The 17620-nt window shown below is 47.2% G+C and overlaps 1 protein-coding gene across 1 annotated transcript in view; it reads right to left on the bottom strand.

Moving 5' to 3' along the window:
* Positions 1-17620, bottom strand: part of LOC119465218 (uncharacterized) — a 165115-nt gene that overhangs the window by 136762 nt on the left and 10733 nt on the right. The window lies entirely within an intron of this gene.

Raw genomic sequence — 17620 nt, 5'->3', positions numbered from 1 at the left:
ACTTTACTAAATAAATTAAACTCAAATAACATTTCAGTTGGTTATTTCTACAAATATACTCTGCATGGTCAGAAATAAAAGGTGAATTAATTATTAATTCCGCGACTTTACGTGCCAAAACCACGATTTGATTATGGGAAACGCCGTAGTGGGGAACTCCGTTAAATTTTGACGACCGGGGGATCTTCACGTGTTCCCAATGCACGGCACACGGGAGACATAAAAGGTACAACTCCTTTTAATTTTCCTTGATGTGGAATTTCGTTTGGGCGTTAGAAGTTAATGAGGACTTTCGATCAAATTCTCAACCGCGAGAAATCTCCTCGAGCACACAGACTAACGGACGCCCAAAAGAACGAGCGGCCCGAGTAACCACCTCCACCGCCTTCCACGCTCCGGTCGCGCCGCTCGGTGTACGCCGGTTTCGCGCGTTTTGACGGCCGGTGGCAGGTCCGTCGCGGGGGCGCCTCGCGCACAGGGAACCCCCGCCGGGGGCCAAGGCGAGCCTCGTCGAGCGAAGCGTACAACACCGGCGGGGCGCAATCGTGCCGCCCCGTCCTCGTGTTTGCCGCGAAGTCGCCGCAGCGGGCAGCTTGTCGTGTAGGAGAAACACGACATGGGGCGCGGCTCTTTCTTCAGAACATCGCTCCCGCTGGTCTGTTCGACTTAACTTGTGCAACCAGTGACGTCAGCTTGCTCCGCTGCGCGCGTGTTAGGGCGCCGGCGTCTCTGTTTCATCTGAGCCCACAGCTTGCGACACCGCGTGCGTGAAGTCGGATGAATCAACCGAGATTCATCGGTTCGTGCAGATTCATGGCAGGACAATTAATGCTATAGGAGAGTGGTCTGGTTTCAAAGTATTACGTACTGTTTGACGGCTTAAATAGGGTTTTTTCACCAAGTACAATACATACAAAGCGGGACGCTTGCTCATGGGTCTGGCCTCCGTAGCGACTGGCCCGCTGGCTTCAGCGCGCGAATTCAAGTCTCAAGAGTGCTCTCACGGTCGAGCCTTACTAAAGTACCCTGCATGATGCTTAGTTGCTCTTCTTAAGAAAATGTGTCTTCTACAGTGCTTCAAGACCGACCTCCTAGACATAAACGAAATTGAGCTAGAGGAGAGCGTGGCTGAACTCTCAGACTTCCCACACCACGGCTAGTACCAGTACTAGCCGACTATGTGCCGGCAGTGAGACTATGAGCCAAGGCATGGACACCGAATAGCTAATCCTTATTGAGAATGAACAGCGCACGTCACACGAACTGACGACGAAGATACGAAATGTCAACTTGAAGGGAAGCAATTATTTCGTCGTCAACTTTTTTTTTTTCACAGGAAACAAAACCTTTTGGGGCGGAGTCTTTCTGACATCTTTCTTAGCCTGAGCCAGATATTCGCGATATTTTAACTCGTAACACTTGGGACGATTGCATAGTGTATATTTTTAATTTCCTGCGCGCGGCGAATACGTTTGGCTCGAGGTACCGCGCATCCTTTTTAATATTCCTTGTTTCGAAACTCAGCATTTCGCAATCAGAGACCGAAACCATTTATGAACGATTATTGTTCCGAGCCGCCACGGTCGGAGTCATGAATCAGGGTATCGGTGCTGTGTCAACCTGTCTGCACCAATTGACGTGTTTGTGTCGCACACCAGCAACGACCACACAGTCAAGGGCGAGTTATAGTGGTGGAACGCTTTAGCTCTTCCAGGTGTAAGAAAGGGTGTGAGATGTTTTCAAGCGTGAAGAGAGTGTGCTATAGACAATAAGCGACGAAACTAGAATGATAGGCTGTCATTAAGGCAGTTCATCAAACGTCGTAAGAGATCTGCCTATACAAGGGTGCATCGTGTAGTCAGAAGAACTAATGGGATAAGTCGTTTATGCACTCTTGTTCTTATTTCATCCAATAAAATCTACGAAGGTGCCTCTGCAAGAGCGTATTAGAGAGGTTCGAACAATGGTTTGGTTTCAAACAATGGCCGGAAGTGAGTAAATAATAACCAGAGAACGGCGGACTCGCGTAAGACGTATATATTCATGAGTGTCAGTACTTAGAATACGTGACCACTGTTACAAGCAGGGACCGCACGAGGTAAGACACACGGTTCTGATTAATGTGGCGCGCCGAAACATGCAAGGCTTCACGCTCGCAGCGTTAGAAGCAGAAGTAGTACTACAACCCAAGGCGTGGACGAAATTTCAAGTTCTCTTCAAAGAACATTTCGGACATTTCGTAGTTGGCGGCAGATGCGCTGCTTGCCGCATAGCCAGAAGAATAGTTAAGCGGTGGAAAGGAGGATATGTTCTGTGCGTGATAAATGCTTGCTCGAAGATGTGGTGTGCAAGCGCTCGGCGCTGGCGTTTAGGGCGCCGCTGTAACAAATGACTTCTTACTGCGATTCCTGTGCTGCGCACTGCGTAGACGGATGATGCACGCCCATCATTATCTACAATGGTCAAGGCTGTTGCAAGGACAGCTTTAGAATCGCTGGTGGGACTCACAAGGACTTAGTTTCTTACGTTTTACCTACATCGCCCAAGGCATTAAGTGTGTGGGGGGAGGTAGCAGAGAACAGGTTTTCTTCTAAATATATTTTGATTAAAGAGATGGCGAAACATGTATTGTCTGTGATCTGTACACCATGTGGTTCAAGGTAAAAACAAACTTTATACGCCGGATGGGCGTTAACTATACTCGTATAGTTATGCGATCCATTGAACTCGAGGTTAGCCTATGCAGAGCAGCGGTGGCGGTTCCTGTTCCAATTATCTTTCTTCTCCGGAACCGCCGAAACTCGAGGGTGATGCTGAATATTCATTCACAGGCGCTGCGCTCTTCTCCTTCAGTAAATTCTTTCGGGGAAGGGGGGGGGGGGTGTACAAACGTGTTCAAGGTGTGTATTTAAAGGCGCGCGAAAAGGCGCTTTCGCAAACATCGCGCCGAATTTTGGCACCGGCGGAGTACACACTATAACAGCGACGAGCTTCATCCAAACGCTTGATTTCTTGTCTCTCCCCCCCCTAGCATTAGCACTCCGTCGCCCATTTGTCAACTTGATCGCTCCGCGCTCACGCAACAAAGACTTCCTCCTCCTCCTCCTCCTCTACCTCCGGTCACCCCAACCGTGAAAAAAAGCGTATTCGGTCACGGCGGCACAACACTTTGGGCGCGAACCTATACCCCGCGCCGTTTATGGGAGGCGAGCAGCTTTTGGGTTCGTTCCAGGAGTGCGGGCTCCGAGCCCGGAAGGCGTAGCGGGCTGCAGATAGAAAACGATTGCGAGAGGAAAGCTGCGCGTCGAACGAGAGGGGGCTTCCACCTCTTCGTCAAAGCCAACAGAATGGAGACGAGGTTTGGGAAAGGGGTTTAAGGTGGAGAAGGGGTGTTCCGTGCGCATCAGACTGAGCGCCGCTAATCGGTGGCCGCCCGATGAGCTGAAAGCAGCGGCCTTGATCGAGCGGCCTTGGGAGCGACCGACCGTACACAGCTCGAGCGACCGCCGGTGTAGGAACACAATCGCGCAGCACTGCGAAAATACATTTTAGAAGAAATGGAGGAGGACGGTCGCGGTGTCGAATCGCAGTCGCTGTTTCTTCCGCCGCTTTGAAGATGATAATGCGTTTAGTCGCAGTTACGCTTCGAAGATCGGAAGCGGCGTGAACAGCTGCACTTTTCCCAGCGAGCTCACGACAGCTGGACCGCTTCTCGCTTGTGTAGTCGACAGAGGACGCCGTTGGGCAAAGAACCAAGCACTTTCTTTTTTGTTCTCGCGGCCTCCATTCTCTTGCTTGGCTAAGACACTCCGCGCCATTTGCGTTCGAATGGACGGAAGCTACGTCTGGCCTCTCTCTCTGTCTCTCGAACAAGCTCTACTGTTTACCGTGTATTACTCGCTATACGTAGCTCTCTGTGCAGTGAAATGAACGATATCCTGTCTCCGAGTGGTCACGTGTCCCCAGCATACTTATAAAGCCCTGGGGGTTCACTTTAAAAGAAGGGAAAAGGTGGAAAGTAATGTGCGGTGTCACTCTAACACGTACAGAATTGTACTGCAGACAGTTGCGGATACGCCTGGCAACGGTGACGAGCCGTGTTGTGCAAAATCTGATCTCTTCTTTCACTAAACTAAACTCTCGGCAAGTGAAAGGGTTAAGCAAAGGCAAAAGGGCAAATGTTTGCGACGATGAAACCATTCAGAAAGAGATGAACGGAAAAAGAATGCAGGGAGGCTAACTGAAAAAAAGAATGCGGTTTGCTACCCTACTTACACCGCGGACTTGCGGAGGCTGGAAAGATAAGAAGAAAGTAGAGCGAGATTCTGTCAGAGGGCACGGACGCACGATCGCGGCCATTCGCAGCATGAAGCTATCGGTGTGAAGAATACACTGAGGATTGCGGTATACAGGTGGGGCCTTCTTCATTTGTAGTACTGTGTTGGTCGGCCTCCAATAACGCATCTGGTACATTCGTAAGCAACCTTACTTAGCCGGAAGTGGAATTTGCTTGCTAAAGCCAGGTTGCTACCGAACCTTGCCGTTGCTGTATATTTTAGCGAATGCAAACCAACGAGAAGGTAGGATAGCAGAGGCAGCTATCGGAAACCGCAGTTAAGAAACTAAGGCTACACCTTCACCGTATAACACGCATCCGCATAAACGTATGTCTACAAAAAGAAACGAAATTGCAGGCGAATTGCAACCGAGACACGTAATGACAAACGAGACACACAAAAACCTAACTATAAAAAATCGTACAAATACGTTCCAGCGGTAATCGAAGTTCATGGCCGCTGTGCAAATAAAAACACTATTGTACGCGCAAACACATTTTGATTGACAATCGCACCCTTTGTGAAGATCGAAGTTGATGCCGCATAGTTTGAAAACAAAGTTAACAAAAATGGTTGACACACTCATCGGTTACACGTTTGGCTACAAGAGAGAGAGAGACTGACTGACTGAAAGAAAGGCCCGCTCAGTACAGTGTAACCTGCCAAAAGCTCGCGGCTGACATTTTTAACATCGAACAGCACTGTGGGGAATGAAGCAAAAGGGACGTAATATATTTTTCTGCAATTCTGGGGGCTCAACGTCATTAAAATTGCGCAGTACAACTACGAGAGGAAGCTGTAGTGGGAAGCTTCATAATAATCGTGATCACCTTGGTTTCCATAACGCCCCCCCCCCCCCCCCCCATCCCCCCCAATGCACCGTACATAGGCGTTTTCGCGTTCCGCCTTCGCAATGCAGCCGTGCCGCGACAAGGATACGAACGCACGACTTCGTGTTCGCGGGGCAAAGCCGAAGCCGCGAGCCACCGGAAACGGCTAGGAAAATCTGAGGGAGACAGAATTGGCCGCGAGCTACCCAAACAGGTGAAAGGTTTCACTTCACCAAATCATCACCGTCATTCATGCGAACAATTTCACGTTGCGGATAAGTCAGTGGACATACTGCATACTTGTTTGCCAATACTCCCAATAAATCATCCGTCATACAATGAGGTTCCGCTCTTGGCACACACAGGTTACGCTCAAGAGATCATGAGAGTGGCTTGTTGGGGTAGTTGGTACTAGAGCACTGCACGGGCTCGGGCTTACCCGAAAGCCCGAGCCCGCCCGGCCCGTGGGCCGGCCGGGCCGGGTAGAGTAGTTTTTTTCACGGGCTCGGGCCAGGCTCGGGCACGGCGTGTGCTTTTTGACCCGGGCCCGGGCCGGGCTCGGGTTTTTCTGACGCGGGCCCGGGCCGGGCTCGTGCTTTCTGCGAGTTATTCTCGGGCTTCTCAACTCTGGAAAACATGTATTTTTTCGCCTCGGGCCGGGTTCGGGCCGGTTTCGAGTCGGGCTCGGGTCGGGCTCGGGCTTAAGGTAAAGGGGTGGCGGGCCGGGCCGGGCGGGTAACGTAGATTATTTCCGGGCCCGGGCCGGGCCCGGGTGTCGCCATAAATGTTTTGATCGGGCTCGGGCGGGCCGCCCAATGTAAAAACCGCAAAAGCCGCAAAAATCGGCCCGTGCAGTGCTCTAGTTGGTACATTGTTATACTAGAAGAATTTAAGCACACTTAAAGAAAAAAAAAAAAGGCGGCAGATCCCATGACCTGTGGCAATCGATGTTATGCGAAGCAGTGTGCATAGATAGATAGATAGATAGATAGATAGATAGATATAGATAGATAGATAGATAGATAGATAGATAGATAGATAGATAGATATAGATAGATAGATAGATAGATAGATAGATAGATAGATAGATAGAGATAGATAGATAGATAGAGATAGCATAGATTTAGATAGATAGATAGATAGATAGATAGATAGATAGATAGATAGATAGATAGATAGATAGTAGATAGATAGATAGATAGATAGATAGATAGATAGATAGATAGATAGATAGATAGATAGATAGATAGATAGATACTCGCAAACTCTCAAAGTGGCAATTGTTGGCCAAGAAATGCTTGGCATTTAAAAAGGGAAAACCGAGTGGCAGACATAAACAAAAGGACAAGAAGGTTTTCCTGTCGCTTTGTCTATGTCTGCCTCTCGATTTTTTTCCCCTTTTTCAAGTTTGCTGCCATTCTCCTCGTATAACGCACAAGGGAGCCCACCCGACAGCGACAACCCTCCACCTGCGGGGTCCTCCCCCCCCCCCCCCCCCCTATCAGGCACCCGCATGCTTGTCATAAGAAACGGAACCGCTTTGACGGAGCGCGCGACAGTGATGTCATGGCTAAGAGGCGGCCAGGCACGACTGAGGCGAGATCGCGCGCACGCCCGGCGGTGGATAAATGGGGCCAGCGGCCCGCTTAAGCGCATTCGACTCGGGCGCCAGGGCTTGACCTGCGGCCTTGGCACGGAGGACACACACGCCTACCGGGAGCCGCTACTGGCTGTCCACGTCTATCGACCTTTCACCATTGTTCGCAATATTTTCCTGCATACTGAACTGTATGCAAAAACGTAGAAGCAAAGTGTGAGGGGAAATAAGGTAAGAAACAATCAGTAGGAAACGAAAGTAGCGGCGGCTGCGCACCGGCTCTCTTGGACTTCGTGGTTTCATGGTAGGTGTATTCTTGGAATGAATACGAGCTTTAGGTTAGTCCAGCCCTACATGTCTACTTCTTGGCTGTCTTCTTATTTTCTATCTGTCTCTGAGTGAGTGAGTGAGTGAGTGAGTGAGTGAGTGAGTGAGTGAGTGAGTGAGTGAGTGAGTGAGTGAGTGAGTGAGTGAGTGAGTGAGTGAGTGAGTGAGTGAGTGAGTGAGTGAGTGAGTGATATTTATATACAGGGTGGTTTTTTACACAATACAGATTGTTTTATAATAAAACTGAGCATGAGAAACCTGTCGTCTTCTCGTACACCTTTAAGACGATTAACCGCGCGACTGGCCGCTCGAGGCATTTTGCGTGTATTCGCGGGCTTCTTGCACAATCGGGAAAAAACTTTTATGTAGCACGTATTGATCAACAGGAAGCTGTATCGGGAGCATTTCATGTTGCTCTAGTATTTTTCCATTGACACCTTTCATGTAATTGTAATAACTGACAAGTTGATTAAGAAATTAAGACTAATTATACAATTAAGCGGAATGCAAAAACACTGTGAGTATCTCCAAGCGACGGCAAACAACATTACATTGGTTCTGGCCAGCTACGTGACATTTTCATATTTTTAAATCTTGGTGCATGATTGTTGGGACACCCTTTATATATATATTTATCATAGCACGTGTTTTTTCTTCAATGTGTATGCTCAAAATTTATTCATTTTTATTTTCAGTTACGTGAGTAAATCGACAAATGCGATGAACTCATTATTTAATCAGTTAGAAGGTTCTGATAATTCGGAATAATGTTTTTAACTGGTGCTCGGCCCTAGTCATCATGAAGGAAACTTTCGCAACCGAATATGATAACACCGACACGCTGGTATAGCGTCAAATTGCAACAGTTTCCGCTAGTTCGAGTCCAATCTTTGTTAAGAGAAAGTTTACCAGAAATCACCACTGCGGGTTCTACGCTCCTTTAGAATACAATGCCGTCGTTGTTTACCAATAAACTGTTCATGCCGCCGAGCACGAGGTCGAGGGTTCGATTGGCGGCAGCCGCATTGCGATGGCGGTGAAATGCAAAAAAACACGCTGGCGTGTTACGAAAACCGATGTGGTCCAAATTAACGTCACAGCAAGCCTCCTCGAGTCGATCGGATCCATCATACTCGTTATATTCCTTTCCGTTCCCTTTTAGCGCTCGCCCGGACAAACAGAGTGCGTCTTCCATCATCCGCAGACGCGAAGCGAGCCACGCACCCACTCGCAGAGCCAGCCGATTCGTTCGCACATGTTTAATAGCTCGCCAACGAGCAGCAATCCACGAGCGAAGAGCGCGGGATGAGGGGGCCCAATCTTGCTTACACAAAGAACTCGTCGGCTTGTACAGCGCGCGCGATCGAGCCTGCCCTCGCACTGGCGTCCTTGGGAAGTTTTGCTGCTGGTCTGAAGGTGATGGCCGCGTGTGTGATCTACGGGGGCTGCAGCCAGAGGATGGTGGCGTGGGCGGCGTCTGTACTCTCTGTGGGATATGCGATGTGGCGAACGTGGTGCGGAATACGGGATGAGGATAGGGCCGGTCAACCCTGTGCGGGCTGCCCGCCTGCCTGCCTTATACTAAGCGGCCAACCACGTCTCGATCAAGCATCGCCGGACGCTCGGAATGTTGTACGTGGCGTGTGATGCGGCCACATGGGCAGTTCGGATGCTGTGCCCGTCGGCTTGAAGGGTGCGTCTCTCGACAGGGTATGCACTATATGCCTTGATCAGCGCCTGTTTGTGTCCTATTGGCGTAAGCACACCCTGGGTGACGTGGCGAGGAAGTGGACGAGCACCCCGCGGATCGGAATGAGCTAATAAGACAGCGTAATGGGGTGCGCACTGCGTCAAGTGGAAGGAACTTAAAACCTAGAATCGGCATGGCGGGTTAGATGAACGAAGGAACCAAACAGAAAAAAAGTTGACAGTCACTTTATAGCATACGCCAAAAAGGATGAAGGCGAAAGCCTGCGCGCTCACGAGACATTAATTTAATTATTTGATATTCTCATTCAAATACGTTGTTACTTCTGATTACTGCTTTTTCGACCGAAGGTCGCGGGTTCAGGTGCCTTAATTAACTCTACCTTAATTATCTGTGCCTTACTTAACTTCGCCATCATTAACACCAAAGGTCATGGTTTCGACTCCCACCAAAGGTCGTGCGTTTGAGTGCCTTATTTAACTCTATCTTAATTAACTGTGCCTTGATTAACTTTGCCTTAATCAACACCAAGGTCGTGCGTTCGACTATCAATGGTGGCACCACCAATTTTGGTGCCATTGAATTTTGTTGTCATAACGTCGGACCGTCAAATTTTCGACCCATGAGCCAGCCAAGGCTTTCACCTTAATAAAGAAAGGAGCTATAGGTAAAGTGCGCGCGAATAATTGTTTGCTACTCTCAACGGGAGGATGAAGAAAGACGGTTTTGAAAGATAGAAGGAAGTGAAAGGAAGAGAAAGTTACACCTTTGAGATAAAAATAAAATGAAGGGAGACAGGAAGTAGTTCAGACATTCATGTCGACTGTTTAGTGGCTAAGGACAGGGGCCGAATTCACAAAGCTCGTCGTTCGTTAGATTTTTTTTTTTTTTTGCCATTGGCTGTCCGTCTTCAATAATGGTATGTGCATCATCGGGATTGGCTGAAAGTTTCTTTTGCGAACGATCAGAGCTTCTTGTGAACAGGGGTCCCATTTCTGTCGTGCGACAGGCTGTGCAAAGTGCGAGAATAAATTTGGTCACAGCGTAGATAACGATGGACTAAAGTACAGGAAGCAGATGTGACTTATAACAGATAGAATGGATGCTGCTAATGCCGGTGATCACGACTTGTATTATTACAAAGGGCTTAGCATTGTTTGAGATGGCGCAGTAGTATTGCTTTTCTTGCTGATGGTGTTATTTGTCACGGGCTGGTAATATTGTCTTTTTGGTCATTCAGGCGTCTCTGTGTCACCTGCTTTCCTTTCCTGCAACTCCCAGTTCAACAGCGGCCTAACAAGCATGATACAGTTGTTGTGTGACACGTCGTTTGTTCCCAGAATAAAGGACTACATTCGAATGATACCCGTGCATCTGATGGCGACTTCGTCGAACATGACAGACAGTGCAGACGACGGCACAAGAGGGTATGTGAACACGAGAGATGCAGCGTAGCAGAAAATGAGCACTGGGTCCAAGGGTGATAAAATCATCGCCGCGCGGCGTATGCTGCATGCGCGAGTGAAAGGTCCGATATCATGACGGTGAAATTAACAGTACGAGATTTCTAAGCTGTCGTTCTTGTTGGTTTTCGTTCAACGTGGTAGAGAATTAAGGCCGACGACTGCCCAGGTAGCAACAAGGTCAGGGCAAAACACAACGTGAACACAAGCAAGAAGACGACGTCGACGTTTCTTCTTTCTCGTGTACGTTGTTTCCCGCAAGTTGTTTTTTTTTTTTTTTTAGCCTCCAGGCTGGACAGGAGATACGCCCCCTATGCAAGCCATGGGGAGGCATGGCCCTCCTGGTCCGCTGCCTGTGCGCATAGCAGTTGAAAGAATTCAGTGCGACTTCGCCTACCACCTGGACTCTCCCGTCGTGAAACAACTTTACTGTGTCGCATGTGGTTTGGGTGTCGCATTTACCAACGCCTATTCGTTCCTAATAGGGATGACCGACAGTGCGGCGTGCACTTTGTGCGGGCGCGACGAGACTCTCGAGCAGCTTCTGTGTCACTGTCCATCTTTTGACATTCAACGACGTATTCTCCAAGCTAAACTCAACCTGTTAGATAACAGAACGCTCTCGTAAGAAAAGATTCTTGGGCCATGGCCTATGCATTCTTGCATGCAAAAGGCCACAAAAGCCCTTCTGCAGTTCGTGAAGAGTACTGGATTGTACGAACGCTTGAGGCAGCGGAGATTCTTCTGTGGCTGTCTCTGCGAATGACTGACTCTATTTTTTTTCTCCTTATCTATTATTCCCCTTTCCCCTCCCCAAGTGTAGAGTAGCCAACCGGGAACGTCCTTGGTTAACCTCCCTACCATTCACTCTTCGTTTCTCTCAGTGCCAGAGTACTTTTAGTGCACTATAAAGTGCATTTCTCCGGCCGTTCATTTTATTGCGATAGAAATTATATGGACACTCCAGGCACATTTCTGCCGTGGGCGTCGCTGTCGCAGTGAGGTTCCGTATAAAGTCCAAGGGTGATAAAATCATCGCCGCGCGGCGTATGCTGTATGTGCGAGTGAAAGCGTGCGAGGGTGAGCCAGCGATCGCGGCTCAATCTCGCGCGCGCAAGGGAGGAAAGCGGGAAGGAAGCGCGCCGTCTTCCGTCGTGCGCAACGCTCCGGGGGGGGGGGGGGGGGGGGGGGGGCGTGTTGCACGCAGCGCGCTGTATCTTGAAAGCCACCTGCGGCGCGCACAGAGTCCGGCCTACGCTATGTTTTCGCGGATTAGTTCGCGTTGGTGTGAGCGGCGTAACGAAGGTCAATTCGCTCGCTGCTGCTGCCTCCGCGCTTACTGAATCCAGCGTTTTGACAGCGAGTTTCCGCGGTCATCGAGCGAGATGCGCTCATGTTTCTTGAGCGCGCATGATATCATGCTTGCTAATTTAGTTAGTTCACCTATGATAGCTGTCAAGTAGTTTGTTATCGCAGTCGATGCTTCGCCTTTCGGACGAAACTGCGGCTTTTTTTACTACACTGTAAAGTGCGTTTCTACCACCATTCATTTTGTAGCAGGCGCTCGCGTACCGCAGTGCATACAACTAAAGAGAACGTGGCGCGCGTATGACCTCGGCGCAGCTTTTGCATCACCGTACCTCCGGTGGTGCACGCAATTCCCGGGGCAATTTTCTGCAATGACAAAACCAAAAAAGTTACGCGACGTCCAGCCACCTTTCAAAGCATTTGAGCGAAAAGATTGCGAGAGTGCGAATAAATAAACAGAGACATCCGTGGGACGGTGCCGTTTCAAGGGCGCCCGATTCACCCCGGGCAGCAAAGCGAGGGTTGACTGATGCGTCTGCCGATAGGAGGCTGGCCCCGTCACGGCGAATCTGTGCCGCGTCAATGAGCCCGCCTCGCGCACCGACCGCCCGACCCAATGCGCACGCGCGACCAGGAAGGTGATGAAATACGAATAGGAACGTCTCTCTTTTACGAAGAACGCCGAGCTTCGCTGCTCGAGATAACGCATTCATTAGGCCCTCCGGTCGATGCAGCTGACGTTGGCGTTTAGGCAAGCTGGCGGAGGTTTTTCTTGGCACTGGACAAGTGAGAAATTATTGGTCAAGGGTCATTTCACGCGAAGCATTCCGGAGGTGTCGCTCGACCATCAGAGATCTTGTAAAAAATCACAGCTATTTACTACTTTGCTTAGCGTCATTTTCTAATAGATTTTTTCTGAAAAAAAAAAGCTATTGTCCAGTGGACTGGTTTACAGGTTTGCTCAAATATGGGAAACGTGATCCTGCGAGAAAATGAACAAAAAAAGGTTATTTTAGGGTTTTACGTTGCACGACATTTTCTGGTGTTTTTCGGTGCTTACTGGCCACTTCTACTGGAAAAATATCCTCGACGGTCCCAAATATTGAACATAAACTGCCAGACTGATTATTTTTTGTTACTGCCAAAGTACTAAATATTTATTACTTGTAATTAATTATTTCACTCGACCGTCCTGGAGCTCTAATTAAGAGCAGACATTTTCTTTCGCCATCACATTGCAAAATGCTTATGAGGAAACACGACAAGTATGCAAACGTATGAATTTTCGTGCTCCTTCAGCCACGATGTTCGCAATAAGGTGGTCTACGTAAAAAGGTGGAACACACGGTCCATTAGATAGGCCTACTCTTGGGCGTTCTGTTTCCGTCATGATATGCCACTTCGACTTCTTCGTTAGGCAAGATAATTTTTTTTTTTTTTTGAATTGGGCTCCTGCGCCACACTAGGCATAGTTACGTGCCACCACTTCGCCGCACAGTTTGTAGTCATTGTAGCATGTGGTGAGCTTGATAAAAAATCCTGCCGCTGGCGTAGTTTTAATTTTTTTATTCACTTGGTATGCCACGCTGCATAACGTCAGTATGAAACTAAATATAAGCATGCAGTACTGTTTCACAGAGATACTACAGTAGTGATTTATAAGACGTGTTTTCCATTTACTATCGTCCATAGTCTCCAGCTCGATCACTCAAGAGTTTCTCACTGTTAAGTTCACTTTCGCGAATTGTCATTGTCCCACGGCACGTCCAAAGTAGATGGTAGGCATCGACTGGCCTGTAGTTGCGGTATGCTGCTTGAGAGTCCAACGAAAACAATAACGCAGTCTCAGTGCGACCAAGCCTTAATATACCTTGGTAAGGCTACAGGGCTGGTAACTGTAATTTTACAGCTAAGCTTCCTTTCCTACAGTTCTGGGTTTGGCGTGGCTGCTGCTGTTGGCTGCAGCTGGGTGGGTCAGTATCTCGACGGATATGTTCCTAGGCACATGTATACGAAAATAATATATTTGTGTGCGCCCAATGCTTGTACCATGCAGTGAACGGGCTTACATAACATTTGTATGCTGACCGGCAAGTCGGCGCATCTCTGTCGTTCGTTATTAACAAAAATAAATTTCGTCGTACGACCTGAACACGTAATGTCGGCTCTTAATGACACATTGCATTATAATCGACGGATTTCTTTCGGCCATTTTGTTTTATTGGATTTACTCAATCGGTATGTGCCAAAGGCCATACCGATTGAGTAAATACCGCAGGCCGTGCTTGGCCATGCTTCGAGAATGTGTATGTACCACTTTGATACAATACGGACACAATCCCTAAATGTAGCAACGCCTGCGTCCTAATTCTTGGTGCAGACACTTACCATCACCATCCTTGCTTCGACAAGCGTCATACACCACCTTCGTCGCCGTTACACCGCTTCGTAGACGTCTCAAGCTGTGACCGCATTACTCCTAACAAACCGCCCGATAACTGATGGGTTCATGTCCAGTTCCCTGTAGTGGGTGAACTCACTTATTTGTGGAAAAATCAGGCAAGCAAAAATAAAATGGCGGTCTTCACTGTAGGAGAATGCTGCTTTCGGAGTAACTGGCTTCAGAGTCGAAGGCATCGTTGGAATCCGCTGTGTTCTTTTTTTCTATTTTTTTTTTGTTCCGCAACCACTTGTGCATGAGTGCTCATAAACTATATCGCTGACAGTAGGCATTTTTTTAGTTTAAGTTTCAGTTAATTGTTAATTCATGATACATTTCGTTAGATACAAGTATACAGACAAGGGTCTGAAAGTTGACGGCTGCACCAGGACCCTTGGTTACCAGTTAAAAAGAAAAAATATGATCCTAAAGCAGTTAACTAAACAAAATATGAATGCAAATAAACATACGCGAATATTGTGAGGTGACAAGAACACATAAAATATGCAGAAGCAAACCCAACATACCGAGAAGTAGTTAAAATGAATAACTGAATATTTGTAAATATATATGGTAGCAAATAATGCTTGAAATTACCTTTAAGTGAATATAAATATGGAGAGGACTTCAGCACCCATGTAAGACTACTCCAAAGTTTTAAAGCAGAAAGAGAAGATGCTATGTTTCCATAGTTAGTGCGACATAAATCTAAAAGAAAATTCCGATAAGATGCAAAGCTGGTGTTGGATTACGCTGCTGCCTAAAGGTTTGTTTCAGCAGGCCTTTAAGCATGGTAGTGATGAAGCAAGGTAAGTACTGAGCAACGAGCGACGTACCGGAAAACGATACAAGTCCCGGTGACACGTCGAATGATAGCTTTATCAAGAAGAGATCAAGCACGTGTCGATGATTATTAAATGCAGATTATGAAGAAGTCGACTTGGGAGGTTAAGTAATATATAGAAGAGACAGCCGACGGTCTATTAGAGTGCTAAGAAGTACAGAACGGGTGCTCGGAGAGTAAAAAAGAGATCTGGAGACCGGTGACCAACTAGAAAAATGCGATTACAATCTTCGTACGTCACGGTAGACTACGCTGACGCAGAAGCTTAGGTATTACCATATAATTGGGTAGGAAGCTCACTTTTTCGTCGCGAATTTATTGTGCAACAATTAGTTTAAATTCGCCCCTAATTTCGATCATTCCGTGGCTTCTCCAAAGTTGAGAACACACACAGAAAAAAAAAGAACGTTATCCATAATGAAGCACGGTGAGTGTTCCTTTTGAATCATCGTCTTGATTCAGCGACAAGCATACCCGAAACTTACTTGATTAAGTTATGTAGTAGTGAGAAAACTTGGAGCACGTTTAAGCTTCGCCTTTAAGAGTGGAACGCGATAGCGTTATTGGAGGCCGTTGACGCCGACACCGTATTTTCTGCGACATGGGGCCCGATCAAAATTTAGAAAGGCTTGGTTTTCAACATTCCCCGCAATGTTGCTTAGAACCAAAGTACAGCGAAACACCATCAGAATCGGAGGACGCTTAAGCTTCGCCTTTAAGAGTGGAACGCGATAGCATTCAAAGATCCCTGGCTGCTTATCAGAATTTTTATCGTATATTCAAATGACAATCCGACGCTATCACGTCTGCACGTTGTGGGTAAATCGTATTTTATGATTTTTCTGACGGATTTTACTTTGAGAAACTCCATTTTTGTTCAGTAATGCCTCGCGCTGCGCGAAGGGGCCCGCCCGGTCGGTGTGGTTCGGGATGATGTGGTTCGGCATGATTATTTCCGCCAGACGCCGATGCTTATAACGCCGACACCGACGCTGACGCCAGCTTTTTTGCGACACGAGGCCCTTAACGCTATCGCGTTAACATTATGCTATTAACCAAGCTAAGCGTGAACGTAAACCCCCTCTACTCCACCTGGTACATAATATGCAGGTAGCACTGCACCACCTACGCGAGTAATGCGGCCATATAGGTCACACTCTTTCGCGTTTCGGAGTGCAGTTGCTCTTGATTTGCGAAGCCTTATGCGGAACAACTATTTCACATACAGCTGCAACTTGTAGACGAAACGGGAGAATAATTGCTCGATCGCACACATTTCGCATAAACTCTATACGTAAACAATTCAACAAGAGCAATAAAACGAGAAACAATGCACTTTCACGTCGAATCCATGACAAATCGTAGAAAAAACCACGCGCTATCCATGATTTCCCAATGTGGCTAAATAGTTCGCCATAATTCCCTCCAGCAATCATAATATCAAGCTCTGCACAGCGTGCTTACCTTGGCGGCGAGGATCGTTCATCATTGAACATCATTAAAGGGACACTAAACAGGGATATTAACTTGCTTCCGAATGATCGATTGGCTCTGACATTGCAAATAGACAGCTCTGAGAGACTGCATCGTGAGCCGGGAAAGACGTAAATGCAAATAAGGAAGTTACCTACTGCGCAATCTCCTGCACATCTTTCCAGCGACCTCATGCATTTTTTTAGGCATTTGCCTCCGTTCAGTCATTAAGACCAGTATATCATTGATTGTATTGCATTCAGAATTAATCAAACAATCAGGCTAATAATTTGTTGCAACTTTCTTTTGTATAGAAAGGGCCTAGTTGTACGAAAATAGCACGGAACGTTGACGTTGGCCTGACGTCATAGGTAACTCAAATTTGGCACGAAATTCAAACAAGGGGCGTGCAGCCTCTCTTAACTCCAAGCAACCCTCCTGTTGCTCAAGAAATGCCATACTGAGTTCCGAGTGAAGACTGTCGATCTAAGATGATTAACTAGCTCTATTCAGTGCGTTTTCAAAATCTTTTCTTTACTTTATTTTTTGTTCCACAGTATTGAATATTTCTTAACTGCGCCGAGGAGTAGGAAATTTTTTCTCTCTTGTGTATATATATACAGTATTTCCAGAAGAAACCGCGGCCGCATTAAAATACTATCTAGATATACACGTCTTTTTAAACAAAAGCTTTATCGGCCTGCCCCTCCAAAATATTACAACAAAATGTTATCCATTACTGTCCTTTTCACTGCATCACAGAGACGGATAACATTTGGTTACAGACGGTGCCATAAAGCTCCACTTTCCACACTGTTCATTTCATCATGCTGACTGCTGCCCCTTGTGAGGTTTTGTGCTACTGGATGCGTGTGACTTCTTTTTATGTTCTCCCATCATTTCATATCCTGTTACATATCAAACTTGTAGTAGCATTCCAAACCTCTTGCTCGCGGCTTATCCAACTTATCATTACCCAACCACCCAACTTATCATTAATATTTATCACACCAGCGTGGACGCATTTTCCTCATATGTTTGACACTATGGTTTCCTTGTAAGACTTTTTTTGAATACACAAATTATGTACATGGTGGGTGGACTATGCAGTGTGAATTACTTAAGCAGGCAGTGCGTGTTCAAGAGGCTATCGCTCTGGGCTATAGTGGTCTCGTATATTGTAGCATCGAAATTTAGCTCACAGTTTAGCTCACAGGACTCAATACTGCAAAATGTCCTATCTTTTTGTTCTCTACTGTATCTATACTCGGTCTCAGAATCAACTTCTCGTGC

Source organism: Dermacentor silvarum, chromosome 9 (assembly GCF_013339745.2).
Source record: "Dermacentor silvarum isolate Dsil-2018 chromosome 9, BIME_Dsil_1.4, whole genome shotgun sequence".
Taxonomy (NCBI): Eukaryota; Metazoa; Arthropoda; class Arachnida; order Ixodida; family Ixodidae; genus Dermacentor; species Dermacentor silvarum.
This window is presented reverse-complemented; position numbering and strand designations above follow the sequence as displayed.